Source organism: Pipra filicauda, unplaced genomic scaffold (assembly GCF_003945595.2).
Source record: "Pipra filicauda isolate LSUMZ 115617 unplaced genomic scaffold, ASM394559v2 scaffold1_size10287979_pilon, whole genome shotgun sequence".
Taxonomy (NCBI): Eukaryota; Metazoa; Chordata; class Aves; order Passeriformes; family Pipridae; genus Pipra; species Pipra filicauda.
In genome coordinates, this window is record NW_024104310.1 from 940,975 (window position 1) to 962,410 (window position 21,436).

Below are 21,436 nucleotides of genomic sequence, written 5' to 3' on the forward strand. Positions count from 1 at the left end.
TTTTATGCCTCATTTGCTTTCTCAGGTGTCAGATCTACATTGGACTTTGGGAAAGAAAGCTACATTGGCCATACAACTCAAATACCATTATGTAAGGTACAGGTAAGGAATTCATATGCTTTATGAAAATGTGAGAAATTTATTTATTTTCCAAAGGAAGAAGGATAAACTATGCAGTTTTGTAGCCTTCTTTAAACATCCATTTACACAGTGTCATTTTATAAAATGACATAACCATTTGTTTCATATCTGTAATATATTGCTGGATGTAAGAGACAGTCATTACAATTTTCACTGATGTGGGGGCTTGGCTTTTACATTAATTCTAAAAAACATGTATTTTAAAAGTATATTATATTTCATCACGGTTCTGATTGCTTATGGTGACAGTGGTAAAAACTAACCATTTAAGAAAATTCTGAGACTTAAAGCTGCATTTTATTTGACAATAATGGCTTTTAAAAGAAATTGTACTGGCTGCAGACAGACAAGATTGAGTTAAATTCATGTGTATTGACAAAGAGGCACTGATGTGAGTGGATTGACCACAGAAATTTAGTCACAATCACTTGCTCTCTTCTTGCCAATAGGATGACTGTCCAAAAGAAAGAAAACGTTCCCCTTTTATGGTCTAGTCTGGAAATCTCTATAGATTTAGAGAAGTACTCAAGTATCTCTCCTCATCAATATTCCCTTTTCTCCGCCCTACAAGAAACCTGAAATATGTCAAGCAGAACAACTGTTGAATTACCAGTAGCTAAACGAAAACTGTTTCCTGTCCTTACTGCTATAAATGACCTTTACTTCAGTTGCTCTTTCAGGTCTGTGATGGTGAAAGGAAGGGTAAAAGTGCACAAAATCAATCCCTGCGAAATCCAGTTTTTAATCTGGTTTTATATGTGCCAGTTGACTGAGAGCATGTTTTCTCAGTTCCTGAAGATGAGTTAACTAATGTACTTTGTTCAGCTTCCTTCTAGCCCTCACCCTCACCTCTGGATGTATACAAGAGACTGATTCCTATCCCAGTTATTACATAAGGATCATTGCACTCTGGAACAAATAAACCTTACATTCTTAAGCATTGTATAGAACTTGCAAGGCACAGGACATTTTAAGGACTAGAAGCATGTCTAAATACTCATATAGTGTATGTCTTCATTTTCTCTCTTGAGTATTTAGATTGTACATGACCAAATTTGATTACTGACAATCTGTAACTTGATTATAACTAAACTTCTTTTCAAGGTTTAGAAGGTTGGGTTTTTTTTTTTTGAATGTAAAACATGAAACCCTATTACTCATTTTGTGCAACTAATTGTCATCTAATTACTGATGCTTCCCACGTGTGCCTGGTCAGCCCTGATTTCATAAAGGTAATTTTAAAGGTAGTGAAACAGGAGGCACTAGTAGGTCTTGGTCAACCTGAGAAAACAACACACCTGCTGGATTACAACGCAAAGAGAGAAGTGGAAAAACAGGTTTGCCAGGAGAGAGAATAATCGAGAAAAGCTTCTGCATGTATCTGAAGGAAATGGAGAACCAAAAATCATTTAATCTGTAGAAAGTCAGATTTCCTGTCTTTGATATTGTTCCCTTTAAGAGGAGATATTAAGGAAAACAAAAGAAACAAAATCCTGTACTTCTTGTGAAGCTGAAAGAGGAGGTTATATTGCTTAATAAAATGCCAGCCAGGTATTTTTCCCCACTTCTGAGCTTTGGCTCTCACACAGAACATAACAAACCAAGCAAATGAAAATGTGGAGATGCCTTATCACTTTTTTTCTTGTTTCATAAGGAACTTTAAACTATATAGGGGAAAGAGGATGCTAACTGAGCTTTTTTTGCCTTGATAGTGAGGATGTAAAAGAAGAAAGCTATGTCTCAAAGGAAGTGCAACTATTTTAAATACTACAAAAGACATGTTTTAAAATTTCAAAGCTCAGGAAAAAAAAAGAAATACTTTTTTCAAATAAGGGAGATGCATTCAGATTTTAATGTCCTGATCAGTGTGCCAGAGGATACTTTAAGAATTATATCGTTCTAGAACCTTTCTTTCACCTGCAAAAAATGGACTTTCAGGGCTCCCTCTCAGATGCCAAGTTGCTGATTTCCTATAGAAAAGCTGTGTCCAAATTGAGAACAGGGAAAGCATGAACATGAAAATATGGAACAGTCTTCAGCTATACATAAGTGAAAGACCATCCTAGCAGCTGCTTTCCCAACCTCCTGCTTAATAAACTAATTCAGCTGTGACTGTAGGAGTACAAGGTGTTTAGGGTTATCGGTATAGTGACGCAGTCAACTTAAAAATATGTCAGGAATTCTAAGGGAAATTAATCAGGAAAATGAGAAATTATCAATAATTGTAACATCAATTTTTGAAAGAATAAAAGCAACTAGTGTTCTTATAGCTCATTTTAAAGTGAAAGAAAAATCCCTCTGAGAGGGGAACATGAAGTTAAAAGAAAATAGACTTTTTCCAAGCAAATAATTATAATTTAATTACAATATTGCAGAGAAAAAATATGTATTGTATTTTATTTAAAAGTATAGCATATATACATTGTACTTAATAGTCACTTTTGGTTACAAAAATTAAACCAGTATAGAATATTACCTGAGGGCCCAATGCCTCATGAAGGGAAAATGAAAAAAGATTGTCTAAGGTTTACATGAAAACATCCATGATGAAAAATAATAAAAAAAAAATTCCATTGTTTAGGCTTCTTTTACACTACCTTCTGAGTGTTCTTATCTTTTCAGATTACGACAGCTGCAAAAAGGACTTGGAGAAGTCTTTCATGAAGGGTTTGAAGCAGACCTGCTGCTGATGCATGAAGAAGGTATTTAGTGATACCCAACATCGCCTATAGATATGTCTGCACTGTAGTCAGGTGTCATTGAAATCTCAGTAGCTTAGATACTGAGAGGAACAAAAATGTGGGAATTGAACTTCAGCATAAACTAAAAAAAGTTTTCTTGAGATCCAGGGTATATATTTGGCAACTATAACCCTCACTGTGTTATCTCTTAATTATAGTATAGCCATGCCTTGGAGTAAAAATACATTGCATACAAACTGGAATCTACAGTGAAACGACTGCTGGTCTCCTGTCTTTTCCATACTGAAAGGACTAGCTACTATTAGAGAACACTGGGAACTTTCACCTAATTTCAAGTGTCTAAATTTAATCCCTTTAGATTCCCTGTACAACCTAGGCATCTCCAGAGCTGTATCGCTTCACTGCTTGCACTTGCCTGAATTGCAATGGACAGAATCACACTCTGCAGGCACTTATTTTTTCCCCCACCGACAAAGAAGAAAATCCTGGGTGTTTTGTTTCAGCCTTGGCTATCTCAGTTAAGGCAAAATGACCCCACACAGTACAGTAGCATAAAGCTTTGACAATAGGAGCGTTTAGTAACAGTTAAACAGTTGGAAATCGCTGAGAGGGAAATTGGTTTTGGACTTGGTAAGGGTCAGGAAACTGTATAAAAGAGTTCAACTTATATTGTCACAAAAAAATTGCATCTGTTTAGTTACACATTTCATTTGTTATGATATGTACATAACTGGAATCCAATTCCTTTTCGTAAAGCGATTGCTTCCTCTGCTGGAGGTTAATTATCCTATAATCATAGTGCAAATTATCCAAGTGAGATGGTGACATGTTTTACTTTATCAACTTCTTAAGAAAGTCCCTGAGATGTAATCAGCTTAACACAATACCAATGCAGTCTAGAGATTTGACTACTAAATCATAAAAAGGTTTTGTTTGTGAATAAACTGTGACCTATTCAGATCAGATCTGTAGATGTTAAAAAAAGACATGAAGAAACACCAAATGCATCTTTCCAGGTGGAGTGACAACAAGCAGGAGGTTGCAAATACTGCCTTTCACTTCCCAAAGCTAATGAGTTCCAAGTTTAAAATTCATATATGAAGAGCAGGAGAAGGTCTAGGAAGCATATGCAAAGATATAGAGATCAGTTTGAGGACTAGTATGTACTTCAGACATGAGGAAAGACTACATATTCAGAAAATGGTTAATTTTTCCCAGATGTAGAAAATGATTTAATAAATAGTTCTTTCACCTGCAAATATTGCCTTTCCTCTGAAAGTTTGTATACGCGCTATAAGCTGTTAGCTCTTGTAGTCACTGAGTTATTCACCTCACCTACCATTAGCCAGAAAAGAGATAGATACCTAGATATCTGTTCTAAACTGGTGTTTGTCCTAAACAAAACCTGACAAAGTGGAGGGAAAATAAATAATATGATGATTTGTTATTTTTGGAGACTAAATTCCTGACTTCTTCTAGAAAAGCTCTATATCTTCTCAGTGTTTTACGCAGAGATCAGTCTATTATGCTGCTTGTATGAGAATACAGACCAATCAGAAAGGTTTGAAAAAAATCTTTGTCTTTTATTTTTGACTTTACGATCTCAGTCACATATGCCCAGATATACCTATGAAGCAATCAGTCTCTAGTTTTATATAGTAATATGCATGTTCAAGTCAAGGATAAGTACAAAATATATCAAAATGTACAATTGTAGAGTTACAGCTACAATAAGAGCCAATATTAAGTAGTAAAGAGATGTGCACTGTAACAGTGTCATGAAGGAAAGAGAGAAAAGATTCCCATCTTATTCCTTTGCTAAACCCCTCCAGCTGGTTTTCTTGGCGAGAAGCAGCAGAAGAAAAGCTATGTGGAGGATGCAGCTTAAATTGACACTCTTGAAAATGTGAATCTGCTTGCAAAAAAATTTCTAAACCCTATAGAAAAACTGGATTCTGCCAAGTGATTCGTTATTTTAATGACTTCCTGCTTTAATGCACTTCCTCTCTTTTCCTTCGTGCAAACTGCTCCAATCCCTGTTAAGGATTTAGCCTTACAATGAAGCTTTTATAACTTTCTGGATCTTGATCATGTTGGCATATGGGTCATTCCCTTAATGTCAGGACAAGAAGAAGGTGGAGAACAGTTGTCCGGTGGGATAAGGAAAAAATTCAAACCCGCACTGGCCAAGCAGTGCTCTGAAATACAGTGTGAGTTGTTTTTTCCCTTAGGAGCTGAATGCTGGCAGGTAGCAAGCGTGGAGGAAACCTGAACATGTTTAAATGCTATCTGTTCCAGCAGATGTCACTAAGAGGCAATGCTGTTTATAGAATGGCCAAATTGGAGACAAGCAGGTATTCTTAAATCACAAAAGTATGGAAAAGTTTTTTCTAGCTATCAAAAGAAATGTTTCAACACTGAAATATTTTTTAGCTCCCAAATAGGACTTTACTTTGGATCCAGGTCTGGAAATACACTCCTGGTTTCCACTACATTTCAAAGGTTGTGGTAATATGTATTCTTTACAGGAAACTGCATGGAGATCAGGAGACAAGCTTGGTGCCATTGCTAAGGAAATAGTGAAGGTTTAAAAGAAATAGATGTGTATTCATCTTCATAAGTTGTGCATTTTTAAAGGAGAAAACTACAAGAGTTTTTGAATACTGCAAAGATTTAGACTTCTGAGAGACATTTTTAGTACTAATAGTAGTAGTAGTAGTAGTAGTAACATTATTAGTATTATTAATCTTTTATTTATTTAAAATCTTCTGATAATTTAGATGAAAAACCCCCAAACATTTGGAGTATAGAAGAAGAAGAAATAAAATTATGGATTCACAAATGAATATCATGCCTGTGTAAGAGATATCATGCCTGAGACAAGGAACACCTCTGCTGTTTGGCTGTGCAGCACCAAGCACATTGAAGTCTCAGTCCATGACAGTTCCTCTGGTGTTGCTGTGACATCCATTAGCAGAATCAGTTGCAAACAGAAGATGGATCATTATCTCAGGTTACAGATTAATTCCCATATGGTTTTATTCAGAACAAAGAATAGGCTACACTTCTGTTTGCTGTTGTTCAATCTACTCTCTTTAGCAAGAATGAAATTTGCATGACCTTTTGTGTGTTTTAGTTAATGGGCAGAGTTTGAGGTCAGAGATGGGAACAAGGAAGGTAAGAAGAAAAAGAGAAAACAGCTTCCAAGACAAAACTAACACTTTCCACTACAAACAAGGGGTGCAGCCTGCAACCCCAGCAGTACAGCCAGATGTTTAGAGGTCTGCAACAGAAACACTCAGTTAATCGTGTGAGAGCAGCACGAACAGATGGTGCTATAGCCCTCTCATATTCCCTATTTCTACACCCACTACCACCTGCTATCTAATCCCCTTTCATTATTCAGCTTCCTAGTAACAAATTATTACATTCTCACCTTTTATTTGTTTTTATATTACATCAAGACCATCTATGCTCACAATCTGGATTCATACTACAAAACTTTGTGTTGTTTTAGGACCCCTGATCTTCTAAATTTGTGAGAGGAAAGGCAGGCCCTCAGCTTCGTTAAAAATATATGTAAGTATCCTCTGCCCCTTAAAAAAACACACAAGAAAACATATCACTTAATAGAAGGGAAACAGTAAAATATAATTGTGCTATGCAAGGTTAATAAATTTACTTTCTCATTTTTGCTGTCCGTACCCTCACAACTCTTTAACTAGAAGTGCAAAAACCCTCAAAGATGTCTTGAAGAACACAAATTCAGTTCCTCAGATTTTTTTCTAGCATGCCTATGGTCCTGACAAACATCTGTGTCTCATCAAGAATTTGTCTTCATAAGGAGGTCGTTAGTATGCCCCTAATTGTGGGTTATGACTGTCCAAATTTTGAAGATTGTAAATGTCAGCAGTTTGTAAAAGCACCACAGCCTCCCAATTTTAGAAAGGTCAGGAGGACCCTATTACGATCAAATGTTCTCTGCAGGCTTCATAGTTCAAACCTCCATTATTCTTTGCTCTCTATTCCTCTTCCCTATTCCTTTCCCAAACACCCTGTATGAATAAAAGGATCATCATTTCAGTGGAATGTAGCTACCCCTTGGATGGAAGAAATCAGTTCAGGGCCAGTAGCACTACAGTACACAACCATTTCCAGCAGCCAAAATCTGCCCTTGGATGCAAGTCAGTGGAAACATGCACATTCAGTGGTAGACTCTGGCCTCAGAAGGAAAAGCAAAGAGTAACTAGAACAGCTGAAATTGCCAAAGGGATTTAGGTTGGCAGAATGTATTTAACCTAATTTGGCATGTGGTCAGGATACGAGAAGCTAATAGCTCATTCTTTGAAAAAGCTGATTCTTTGTTTTATACAAATGTTCATGATATGGGCTTCATATCATATCTGTTAGCTCTAAAATAAAAAGAAATCTCAGTTTCCATAGTGCTGATATGTGTGAACATTCATTACTTTGACTCAATGAAACCACCAGCTTGTGGGTTCTCCCTGAAGGTTCCCCACTTACTAGCCTGGCCTTCGGACCTGCCCTTCCCCGTGGAAGCATTGGTACAATGTGAGTTAGATGGAAGAACAACCCTGCAGGAACAAAGAGATGCCTCTGATTCTGCCAAGCCATGGAGAAGCATTTCCTTACAGAAGGGTCTGCCCACCACACCAAACCTGGACAACACATCACATAGCGACAGAAAAGGACTGGGAATGTCAATATTATCAAAATTGCAGTGTCTGTATCAGCAACCTTGAGAATATCATATACACTACCAAAATCCTGTTAAATTGAATAAAACTGGCTTTTTGCTTAATAATTTCATTTTTATATAATAATCAGGCCATATATTAATTCCTATTTTCATTATTTTGCTTCTTCTCTCTTCAAAGCAGTCCTCATAATCCTCGTTCGTTTTGTCTCTACCATGCCAATGCATTTGGTAGTGTCTCTGCTTACATCTGTGCATAGTCCCATGATGTCAGAGAAAGGTTATAAATAGTAAATATGGAAATGGTTGACTAGGGTCTTCTGAGAATGTGTAATATTTGGCTTCTGAAATATTTGTAACTGGTCATAACTTATAATAAGAAGGCTAGACTTTCTGAATTGAGCAAACTTTTCCTAGTGCATGAATATATATGTTTCTTCATTCTCCTTTGAAGAAGATTTTTAGTTTTGTGAATAAATATGACAGTATTGCAGTCATCTTAAACTGTATGTTTTCAATTTGAAGGACTATAGAGTCCCTTCTAGGAAAGTTATTAAAAGCTATTATAGAAAGCATGCCTTCTGACTGTAAACTTAGTCTTTCTACAGGAGTCTGTGTCTTCAGTGGAAGATGGTCTCCAACAATCAAATTTAAAAGTGATGAGCTTAGATTAAGCTGCTAAAGATGCCTCTTAGAGGCAACTCATCTATTTGAATCCCATGAAGGTGAAGGTGGTCCAGTAGTAAAGGCCTGACCATTTCCAAGGTGCTGGGCACAATCTTTTCCACTTTTCTCTGTACTCAGTATCAACATCTCCTTAGTGGATCACCTTTGCATAAATATTTTAAGAACCATAACTGTGTGATATTAGTACTTGATACAGAAATAATAAAACAACTGATACATTAATACACAGTTGGATAATTCTAAATATGTACACTCTTAACTTCATAGATAAATTCCTAGATCTACAACCACAAATACTACAAGAAGTTGAAATTCCACCTCTGCTTTTTAAGATATTATATTTCAAGACTAAATCCATGTTAGAAGCCAATTCTAAATCTCAAATATTTCCTTACCAAGCACATATCTTGCTCTCATTGTTCCTTCCCAAGACTTGGCCTTGATATATGCCATTTAAAAAGCAAACAAAGAACATGGATTTGTTCAAACTCTGGGAATATTTCAGCCTACAGCTCAGCAAAAAACCTTTATCTGAAACCAGTGAACTTCTCAGAACCATTGAGAATTGACCAGAGGGCCCAATTAGGTGTTGCAGTCTCCCTGATTCTGTGTCAATAATTTATAAATTTAGAGAGTAAGCAGGTTTTTGCAGCTGTTTTAAAATTGAAGTGTCAGTTCTTAGAAAGTCTGTGCCACTTGACTGAGCTCAGTGGACCAGCACAGATCTAAATTCACAGAGGATCTAACATAAATAGGTATGTCATGTTTCAAACATATTCTTTCCTTCCAAAACCAAAATTTAGTTCATCATTGAAAAGATATTTATTAGATACTCATATTTTTTATATAGTGAAATAGCTACTGTGTTTTTGTTTTCTGTCTAAACAATGTTGGAAAAAGCACAGATCAGTTTTACAGCAAAGGCAGGCAGCTAAGAATGTTTTCTGCCTCACAGCAGCAACAACCAACATCTTAAGGCATTTTTGGTCTCCTTCACGTTGCACCCTGTGGTTTTTCTGACTACCTAGGAAATACATTTATTTCTGATGCCATAGACTGCTTTGTGTTGGCTAATGTTATTTAACTGAGAATGTTTTATTACCCATGGAAAATGGATGTGGTAGGTGATTTTGTCCATAAAGTCAGAAGGCAAGTATTGCAGGTACCAGAGCCCCACTGAGTTCACTTATTTCTACCCTCTGCTGGACAAAATGCTAATGTGTATACTTGCCAAAATTGAGGCAGATGAACAGCGCATTCTGGGATGCAAAAGCCTGACATTACCTAACTGGGTTGAGTTTACTCGCTCATTTGCCAGAGGTCAGGAAGGGTATCTAAACCAAAGATTTTTAGGTCTATGCTGCACAGAAAATTTGCTTTTTGGCTCCAGAGTCAGCTGGGCACATGCTATTGCTCTTTCCAGCTGCTGCTGAAATCTCCAAAACCATTTTTTTGCCAAAGTATGTGTAAAAACCCATCAGTCTTCTGTACTGACCACTTGAAAACCAATTAGAGTGTATTCATGCATTCCAAACATTACTTTTGTGTATAGATAATTACTTTATTTTTGCCACTAATGAAGATTCCCTACAGTGGCAAATTTGCAGAGGTTCACCCTTATGCCCATGAATTAAAAATCCCCTAGGAATGATCCAGAAGCCTCATATAAGAATTAAGGTATATAAGTTCCCAAAGTATCATTACATATCTGTAATATTTTAAAAAGAAGGTGTGGACAGCAGTTTTCAGGAGGGTCAGTGAAGAGTATGCCCACAGAGATGTAGTTGATGGGGTCCAGTATAGTATAATTGTTTTCTGATAGAGTTTCCATTCGATATCAGCCAAGAAATCTTGGGTTTCTTTAAATGTGTTATCCAATAGCAAATGATTCAGTTTGAAATCATGGTAATCCTCTTCTGAAGCTACTGTATCTGTATATCTCTGGCAAACTCTCTAGTTACTATGCACAAGTGTAGGATGAGACCTGACTAAACTCATTTTCATGAGGTGTAAAAACAATGCATTTAGCTCAGTGCATCACTGAAATCCTGGCATTGCTTAGTCCACAAAGATTCAATTCATATTTCATAGCTAGAAGATAAATTTGCTTTTTTAAAAGAGTTAGCTTTTTTTTAAGAGAGCTTGATGGGTTTAAGGCTATGTCTTTTTCCATCAAAATCAAAAGTTAACTTGGAAACATAAGAGACTGTAAATTAAATTTAGTGAATACCATTTTATGATCCATCCTGATGCATGTAATTGTCCTAGGTAGAAAATACATCTGTGGTGAAGAAGTGGAAAATTGGAACATTATGGAGTTTCCACTAGGCTCCCTTGTTAGTGAATCTAAACTAATCTTTAGTGAATTCCTGAGAAAGCATGAAGAGGTTTCTTTTCCTAAAAAAAAAAAAGTGCTGAGCAAGTGAAAATGGAACCAGAACAGACACTGCCACTTTGCTTTAAGTATTTAGATATGTTATTTGATTTGATTTCTACAAAGGCAAAACTAAACAGTGATTGCAGCTGATTCTCCCTGGAGTATCTGGTAATCTGTATTAAGTAAACTTAATACTGAATGTAAAACAAAAGTCTCTGAATGAAAAGTTGTTCCATACTGGTGGTCAAACTGAGTTATCTGGACAGGTTCACAACACAGAACACTTATGTTAAACTATGGCTAAGGTTAGCCTCCTGCAACAGCAGTATAGTATATATATATATAGCAGTATCCATACGTGATACAATTTTAAACTAACAGCCAAAAAAACGCAGCCAGTCAACTTTGGCAGGACAAAGCTCAGTGAGGTCTAATTGACCTAGGTGTTTACCCAAATTTTTTTGGACAGATTTTTCAGGCTGCTTAATGCCATACTGCTAATTTCTTTTAACCCCTCTTTGATCAAGCTATGCCACTGAGGTGATTATTAATAATATAAATCATGAGTAAGGGCTTCAGAAGGATTGAAATGGGATCAAAGCACACACCACAGCAGATGGAAAGGAGGACAGAGAAGGAAGATCTCCCCTTTTCATCGTGTCACCTCAGCCCCTCTCCTGCACCGAAATGACCAGCCCCATGTGGGCAGGGCAATCCTCTCTGGTATGAAACCTCCAGAATTTAGAGAGGGACACACATCACAGAAGTATTGTGACCCTAATGGTTTACTAGTTCTACCACGTTCTACCATATACGAAGGATTACTGGAGGCTTTAAAGACTGCAGTCAGCAAAACAAACTATACCTAATTAGAGTGGCAAGGGCTGGATGTTTCTAACCCTGATTCCCCATGAAAATCTCTCATGGATTCACATGGCTTTGTTGCGAATGTATGTCTGTACCACAAAATTGCTGGAGAGATAACTGTTTCAACATACTTGTTCAAAGACACAAGACCTATAATTTTACACCAAATTGGCTCTAATTGCCAGCAAAAGCACTGCCTGTACTGAGGCGTTCTCTAAGGGCTTGTCTTTTCTGCACAGGAACTCAGACCCTCCCACTGTCCACAAAGTAAAGCCCTCTGACCTAGGGCTTTAAATATGGACTAATTTATCTGGCTAGGATTACCTGCTGAGAAAACCATTGAGCACTAATGATCTGTCCTTTCCTCTTCCCAACGCTGAATAGCAGACTGGGAAGCAAGGGGCCAGATTCCAAGTAGAATGGGTAGAATGAAAGAAGTGGAGGGAGGTGTCTACAAAGCTACAGGGAGAAATTAAGATAATGGAGAGAGGTACCAGAATACAAGCTGCTGGTAGAATTTGCGAGGGGAAGCTGTTCTGAGGCACCATAAGGTATATTTGCAATTTTAAAATAACTCTTCCAACTGCAGGACAGAAAGAATAGTCCACTAGTCAGTCCATTAGAAAACCTGGATTCAAGTATCTATTCTGTCAAAGATTTTCCTGAGGCAGTCAGCTGGCTTTTTTTATGCCTTAGAGACACAAAATGTAGCTACATTGCCTTTTTCACCCATCTGCAAAATTGGGAATGACAGTTCTTCGCTACTTCACAGAGTATACTAAAGACTTTAAATTGCTCTAACGTAATGGTAATAGGAGCTGTAGAAGCACCTAAGCTGACACGGTTTTTCACTTACTAATGAGCATAATTTCTTTTAAGGATGCTGCTTTTTCTTTTCCTACCCATGAGTTTCCAAAAAGAAGACATCTCAGTGTTCATTAATACCTGCAGAGTACAAGCGTTAGTCAAACTGCAATAACATGAAATTCTTTATTAATATAAGGAAATTACATAAACTTCCTTTAAATGTGGAGACAGACATCTAAAGTTCAGAACCTGAAAGTAAGAAATTGTCGATGACTGAACTTGTTGCTTTTAATGGCAACAAGTGCTGCCTTCTCAATGGCAACTGCCAAGGACCACTGTCTTAAAGGTTTTCTAGAATTACCAAGAATGCACAAAGAGAAACAAGAACGATTTGACAATGGCATTATTTATGCTTCTAGTTTTGTTGTTTGAGCACAGAAATATCTCAGTTCCAATGAACAAACCAGAGAATTGAGTAAAGGATCTAATGATTAATGTTATGTTCGCTTTGGGACAGTCTTTGGACTGTCAGAGAATATGAGAAATATGTGCACAAAGCAGTGGTGTGACTGGGAATATTTCATAAGAAAAGGTTAAGCGCACTGTAGGTTTTGTTTTGGTTTGGTTTTTTTATCTGAAAAATGATCATATGCCATCCAGGTCACATAAACTGCGATTTCATGTTTCATTTTCTTAGTTGTTTGAAGACTCAATACAAGTCAGGAAAGAGTTATTGAGGCTAGTTATTATACTTGAACTGTTGTGAAGTATCAGATAGAAATGTTGATAAAATAATGGAAGTGGGACTTAGTTCTCTCAGAAAACATCTAGACATATGAGTCTGTTTATTTATCAAACAAGAATAAAACATTCCTTTCTGGGATGGAGATTAAAAATAGTTGCTAATCGAACCATATGTTAAAGTGTCTCCAAATGGGGATCCATACTTGGGCTTGCTGATCAAGCAGAACAGAGAGAACAGAATTTCCTATTCTGGTTCTGCTTGCAGCTTGGTGCCAGCCAATCTCCAATGAAGTTAGTGGCTGTGTGTCATTTGACTTGAAGGAGACTTGGATCAGGACTCTAGGCATCCAAATTAATGTGGCCTATCAACAGTCAATTTTGCCCTTGTGCTGTTGGAAACTGGATTATGCCATTTCACTTTAATATCTCTGAAGTAGTTCAACAGACTCAAATGAAAAAGAAATACATAAATGCAAAGACAGAAGTATGAGGTGGAAACCTACTCATGATTTCTGCTTTCTTTGTGCTACTGATGGTTTCTATCAGGAATTTGGTGACCCAAGTCCAGCTAAATCCCTATTTAGCTTTTCATGACTGTGAAAATTACAGTCCTTAACATAACTTATTTAGAATAAAATATCATAATATACTTCCCTCATCTAGGTGGCCTTATTCTCAAATTACCATTATTATATTTTTCAATGTCTACAAGAAGCAGGAGAATAAATGAAAAAAATTCTTTAAGTTTTCACTTTTTTTTAACCCCCTAACCTGAGACAAGGAAACAGCAGAAATCTGATTAAGTTTATCTCATTTAAAAAAAAAAAACAAACAAACCCTCAACTGATTTCCAGTAAAAAATTAACTACTATGTAGCTAAAAGGGCAGGAGTGTTAACATGGCCACTTATAAAAGAAATTACCTTCTTGATTCAGCATTTCTGATTCTGCACATCTTGACATTGAATTAGCAAGAAGACACATCTCCCAGAAAACCAGAGTCTGAAGACCAGATTAGTTACTGAGGCAGCTGATTCTTCATGCCCTGGAAGAGAAGATCTGTGCTCCCTGGGGAGTACCTTCCTTCAGTCAGGTTTTAGTATGGGTAAATTTACTATGTTCTAGCTTCAAGGGCATCCTAAAGCATTTCAGGTGCTAGCTAGGAACACAAGGTGCTCTTCAAGATAAAACAAAGCAAACTCCTGTGTGCATTCCCAGCTGACATGGTGGGCACCTGTCCTTTCTCCCAGAATTACTGAAGCAAGACATTATGAACATGTCCTACTCATTTTCCTTTCCCATGGATTCTTCTGCTTCCATTTTCACAGACAGCCCAGAAATACAGGATCAGACCTTTTTACTGGTAGTTCTCTGATAGTCATTACACTTAGTTTTAGACCAGGATCTGTCTGTGGTGCAGCACAAAACTAAACCTCAGACCCTGGGATCAGGCCCAGCCTGGACAGGGTGAATCAGTGGGCCAAGGCCAATTGTATGAGGTTCAATAATGTAAAGTGCCAGGTCCTGCATTTGGGTCACAACAACCCCCGGCAGTGCTCCTGGCTGGGGGAAGAGTGGCTGGAAAAATGCCCAACATTAAAAGGACATGGGGATGCTTGTTGGCAGCTGCTGAACACGAGCCATCAGAGTGCCCAGGTGGATAAGAAGGCCACTGGTATCCTGGCCTGTATGAGAAATAGTTTGGTCAGCAGGACCAGGGCAGTGACTGCTCTGTACTGGGCACTGATGAGGCCACACCTCAAATCCTGTGTCCAGTTCTGGGCCCCTCACTTCAAGAAAGATGCTGAGGTGCTGGAGTGGGTCCAGAGAAGGGCAACAAAGTTGGTGAAGGGTCTGGAACATAAATCCTCTGAGGATCAGGGTTGTTTAGCCTGGAGAAAAGAAGGCTGAGGAGACATTATCGTTCTCTACAACTAACTGAAAGGTTGGTTGCAGTACAGTAAGGCAGGTAACTAGTGACAGGACAAGTGAAAATGACCTCAAGTTGTCCCAGGGGAGGTTCAGGTTGGATATTAGGAAAAAAATTGTTTGAATGGGTGGTTAAGCATTGGAACAGGCTTCCCAGGGAAGTGGTGGAGTCAACATCTCTGGAAGTGTTCAAAAAACAAGTAGACATGACACTTCTTGATATGCTTCAGTTCACATGGTGGTATTTAGTCAAAGGTTGGACTTGATGATCTTGGAGGTCTTTTCCAAACTTAATGATTCTATGATTCTATATGCTATGAGATGTATTTGAATTTGACTGTGTAAATATAAAACATATTTCCACCTAGTCTTAAGCCACATAGAGTCATATAAATATATATATATATGCTCTGATTATTTTTATTAGTATAGAAGTTAAATAAACAATTATTCTAAAATATCGCAGATCATTTTTAGCTTTAGCATGTTACAAATTTTATTTTTAACAATCTGTGGATGACAATTGATCAAGTAGACATTGACCTTTAAAGGCTGAGTTTATATGAGGTAAATTCTAATGTTTATTTTATACAGTAAACCTGGGAAACTTGGAAAAAAAGGGACAAAAATCCTTATCTTGAACATTTTCTTTTTCCATTTTCCCCTTCTTCATCCACTGGACTGTATAGGAGATTACCCTCTTAACAGAAAGAAAAAGCATATGTCAACTTGCCTCACCTACAGAGCCTTCAGGCAAAATGCATCACTTTTTGGGACTTCAAGGGCTGAATAAATCAGAGATAAGTGGGTTAAAATGTCAGCACCCACTGGGACCAAAATAAACCTACCATATTTATTCATCCAAGTGAAATCCTCTCTGCAGTATCATCAGTACTTCATTCATTCATTTAGGAAGGCAATATAAAACTCTTAATTATTAATTTTAATTTTTTTTATAAAAACAGAACAAAAAACCACAACAAATTGTTGAGGGGTTTTTCCCCTCCCATTTTAATAAGCCTGTGGAAGTTATCTCATGGAAAAGGTCAGATAAGTGTGATGTGAAAGATGGTGCTAAAAGGCTTTCAAACTTTGTTTATTAATAGATATAACCCTTTCACCTCTGCTACATCTGTCACCACTAGGTTAAATATCATTTATCTTGCTGGTTACCTGACTTCTTGTTATGAGTACGGGGAAATGCCACAAAAAACCACTGAAAAGTCACAAATCCATTATAAAAAAAATTGCAAGAGAAGAATTGCCTGAGCCCTTCTAATAAAACATAGCCTAACATGGAGTAACTAAAGACACTGAGGGTAGCCTCTGGCTTTAAAAGCATTCATTAAGCCATTGATCATTGAAGACAACACAGTGACCTCACACAAACACAATGTAAACTCCCAAACTCATTGATGGCATTCCTACAGCTCTGTCTGAATTTATATTGCCTCTCTGTAAACTGTTTGACATAAGCAGTGAAAGATGGAAACAGAAAAGGGCCTCTTCAAGATGATGAGCATACCACCAAACGCAGCTGGATGCAAGTGAATTAACTTGTAGCTTACTTTGATGTGCAAAGAAGTCTCAGGCCAAGACGTGTATTAACAGAATTTTCATAAGATTCTTGAAAGTATATTTTTCCTTCTGGATACCTGAAAATATACTAGAGCATAAAAATTCTCTGAATCTATTTTGAGGAGGTGAAGGAAAGAAATAGAAAAAATATACTGCATTTCTCAGACAGAATGCTATGGCTATGTAAGTCAAATCAGGCACTCAGAAAGGCACGTGGGTGTATGTCTGTAGGTGTATATATATGTTCCTCCTTTTTCTCCCTTTCCTTCCTTCCTTCCTTTTCCTATAAGCTCCAAGAATGAACAAGTGCAGGACCCTCAGTATTTTTGCACTTACTTTCACTGAGAGTGTAGCAAACACTGAATAAATGTGTGTACTTCATACTCCAAAATTATGTTAATTAATTGTAAGGCAAATGCTAAAATATGAACACAGAGAACCAGAGTAGAAAGCTGAAGAAAGCAGCAGAATGACAACAGTGAGTATGTTAACTGTTTAAACAATTTATTAAAAAAAAATCAGTATAATTGATATTTAAAATAATGAAATCTCTTGCTTGGATTATTGTAGATGGAAAACTCAAGGACTGTTTTTTTAAGAAGGATGCTGCAAATTTTGTACATAATTTAGACAGTTTAGGCATTGTGCTCCTGGAATGAGTAAGTGGACAGGAAGCAGATACTGCTAGAAAGTTCTCCCTTCTGTTTCTAAGCCATCCATACTAGCAACAGGTAAGTTCTTTTCCTGTTTCCAAAAGAAGGAATAAATCAATGTGCAATAACTACAAGAAAGACGGAGAGGGACTTTTTGCAAGAGCATGTAGTGACAGGACAAGGGGGAGTGGTTTCAAAATGAAAGTAGGTTTAGATTAGTAAAAAATTTTATAGTTACATAAGAAAAAAAAATCGTTACTGCTAGTGAGGCACTGGAATAGGTTGACCAGAGAAGCTGGGACTGCCCCATCCCTGGAAGTGTTTCAGGCCAGGTTGGATGGGGCTTGGAGCAACCTGGTCTAGTGAAGGGTGTGTCTGTCCATAGCACGGGGATTGGAACTAGATAATCTGTGAGGTCGCTTCCAACCCAGGCCATTCTATGATTCTCTGGTTCTATGATATAATTCTGTGAATGAAGTTGTATATGAGCATGGTTTTCATCCTGCTCCTGGAACAATGTTTTACCTTTCCTGGGAGCTGATTGCAAAGCTACATTACAGCTCGTAGCTAATAGACTGTGAGATGCTACTAAATGATTATTTCGGGCATAGAATTCTATCATTGTGCAGACTAGAAGGACAGTTATACATCTCATGACTTTGCACAATTCCAGCTGAAGCATCAAAACAAAACCAAACAACAAAAGGCATCATTGCCTTCCTGTGCAGTAAAAATGGAAAGAATCCAGAAGCATCTCACAGCTTACAGGTTTCCAGCAAAGTTACTGTTTTTAAGCCATGAGAAAATACCTCAGTTGATATTTTCATGTACTACAGAAGACCACAGGTATAAGAAACTGCAAGAAACATGTCTGGGAAGCGCAGTTGTATCTATGAGAACAACTTTTACGAGAGCAGGTACATTTACAGTATTGACTTGAAATTTGTGGGCATGTAATACACTGACTCTAAATCCCTCTTGAAGTCTCATATGTCATTGTCTTCTTCACTTGTCATCTGAGAGCCTGAAGTTGATAGGGGTGGCTATTAATGGACCTTGAGTAACCCATGTCCTATGAAGCATGTTGCTTTGCTTGCTCCATCCAGTCACAGGTCTCGCTCTGAAGTGGAGTGTTCTTTGTGTTCCTCTGTGTCTAGGTGGTGTAGCACCTCTTTTTGGAGCATTTTCCAGGCTTATATAAACAAGTAAATATTTCTTTTCCAGCAGAAGTTTAATTTGATTCAAGTAGAGCAGCTAATCATTTTGATCCATTAGCTTAGGCTTAGGAACATGCAAGTTGCAATGAGAATCTGGACAGCTAAAACCCCTCTGGTTTGATTTTTGGTCCATTGCCTCCTGCTGGCGTAACACCTGCCCTCTGCTTCCAGAACCTCTTCTCCTCCAGGACAGAGGATTTCATCCTCTTTCAAATATCTGCCCTTTGTAAATCTATCACATTTGCACAGCTTGCATCTCCCATTCTCCACTCCTCCTAGGAACTCTAGTCATTACCCATTCTTAGCTATGAAGTGTAAATGGCTAAAACTTCTCCTTAGGTTAGCTCAGCTCCTTTAGCCCTTTGCTTCTTTTGATTTCTGTAAACTTATGTGTGTGTTTTTTCCCTCTTGAAGAAAAAAGAAAATAGACTGAAACAAAAGAAGTGAACGTTTAGTATAATCACATTTTCTTCCATTCACTGCAGCCTACCATGTGAGTAGGTCCTGTCTGCAATTGTCATATAAACAGTTCTAGGAAATCTAATAGAAATTATTTCAAAATTGTTTTGGGATAGAATATTTTCTCTGAAAGAGTTGTCAAGAGTCAGGTTTCATGCATAAAAGGAATCTGAGCCATGGAATTGACAGTGATTAATTGCATCACCAAAACTGGTGGGCATTCTCAGAGACCTGAAAGAGCACTCATACAGTGAGTCTTCCTGGGAGGTACTTACCTCTCAACTTTGATGTATCATCTCAAGGCACTAACTACTGGTTCTGTAGTGAACCATAGCTTGTGTGCATTCCTCAAGCTCTGCTGGAGTAACACTTCTTCCTTTGGCTGCTTTGTCTCTCAGTCCAGCTCCTGGTGCTGTGCCCACTCCTACAGAAATCACTAAAATCTTATATTGGTCCTTTGCCCTCAGTTCTCACCTTGGCTTGACTGCTTGGCTTGACACGCAGAATCGCAGAAAGGCTGAGTTTGGAAGGGACCTCTGGATGCCATCTGGTCCAACCTCACTTCTCAAGCAGGGACATCTAGAATTAGTTGTCCAGGACGATGGCTAAACAGTTTTTTAATATCTCCAAGAATGGAGACTCCACAAACTCTGTAGGCAACCTGTGCCAGTGCTTGGTCACCTTCATAGTGAAAAAGGGTTTCCTAGTGTTCAGAGAGAACCTTTCATGTGTCTGTTTGTGCCTATTCCCTCTTGTCCTGCCACTGGGCACCAAGAGCACAACCTGGCTCTATTCTATCTGCATACTCCCTTCAGCTATTTATATATATGAATAAGATTACCCATCCTAGCCCTCTGTTCTGCAGGTTAAATGTCTCTCCCAGTCTTTCTTCACAGCAGAAGTGTTTCTGCAGTGCTGTAACCATCTTGTGCCCCTTTCTCTGCTTTCTACCCAGTATTCCTTGGCCATATTGATCACCATAACTGGTCTACTCTGGCCTCAAATCGGGAGGCCTGGAGACACACCATCTATAACGCAGCTGTCTCCTTTGAGAACACACGCAGGATCACCCTCGAGGAAAAAAGGCAACGCAGAAAGAACCGTGTATTGCAGAATATACCATCTAAGGAGTCCTCCTGCTGTGCCTTTTGCAATCGGATTTGTCTGTCACGTATTGGCCTCATAAGCCACCAGCGTGCCTGTAGCAAATGTGGATAGAGCCTTCCCAAATCTTCGTTCGCGAAGCCTAGCCATGAACCCAGTATTCCCATGCCTCTCGAGCACTGGGGAGCCCAGAACTGGACACAGGCACTGCTACAGGAGTGGCCTCACCAGTGCCCAGTAGAAGGGAACCTCCTTCTGCCTATGGACATTACTTTGTCTAATGAAGCCAAGTCCACCCTTGGCTCTCATTCCTGACAGGGCACTTTGCTGGATCATGTGCAATGTGGTGCCCACCAGGACTCTCACATCCTTCCCTGACAATGCGGGTTTTCAATGTCTATGGAGGTGCATTATTTTGCCCATCTCTCCGTGTTAAGCCTCATGAGGTTCCCGGTGACCCATTTCTCCATCCACTCTGAGATTCCTGTGGATGGCAGCACTGCACCTCTGGGAAAGGTGTCAAAAATGCAGCTGCGTTGGCCGGGAATCGAACCCGGGTCAACTGCTTGGAAGGCAGCTATGCTCACCACTATACCACCAACGCTGCTCTGGCTGCAAGTCTCTGCTTGATTTCCTGCTTCATTTCCAAGTTTCCTCCATTCCAGGTTTAACCACAGGGCTCACTAACCACCCACCACAAGCACAACAAAGGACTACTGAGGGAAGCATTTGAGTTCTCTCCACAGCTGCCAAGACTACAAAAACTTTAGAAACTTTGTTTGTTTGTTTGTTTGTTTTAAACACTGACAAAAACTAAGGTCTTATTCAGTGAAATATTTCCAACATCCTGATGAGTTTAAAAGATATTCCAAAAGGAAGGACTAAAACCTTCAGAAATGGTACTGTAGATAATAGTGCAATTGGAAAAAAGGCCAGCTAACAGCTCCCATATGATGAAACAGGTATCCTAATTTCAACATTTTTAGTAAAAGAAGTAGTCTTGTCAGCATTAACGTTGAACTGTTATAAGATCTTTATTTCGTATCTGAAAAATTAGGTGGAAAAAATTATAACAAACAACATATGTTGTCCTTTCCATCAACTGCTGTTCTTATCTTCTCAGTATCATCCAAAGAATCGTAAGATCACATGCAAAATGTAGTTAAAAATAAACTAAGTAAATTTGCAAAAGGTTGATATTTGAAAGAGGATTATCTGAAACACAAGTCTGAAATTTTGAATTCCAAATTTAAGTACATTTTTATTACAGAATATGTGGTGAAAAGTTTCCTACTACAGTGGATAGAGCCAACAAACTACTTCAGAGAAACAAAAACTCAAAAACTTACATGCTGTAGGGATAGCCTATGAATGATCCAGGGCATTCTGGGGCATCTGTGATTTCACTTCTGACAATGTCCTGCTTATAAACAGATCTGGTTCTTAACCTGCAGG

At 38.2% G+C, this 21,436-nt stretch overlaps 1 non-coding gene across 1 annotated transcript; it reads right to left on the reverse strand.

Moving 5' to 3' along the window:
- Positions 1-20,513: 20,513 nt before the first annotated feature.
- On the reverse strand, positions 20,514-20,585 carry TRNAG-UCC. Its single transcript has one exon. It is a non-coding gene; the product is annotated as a tRNA-Gly (tRNA).
- Positions 20,586-21,436: the final 851 nt, after the last annotated feature.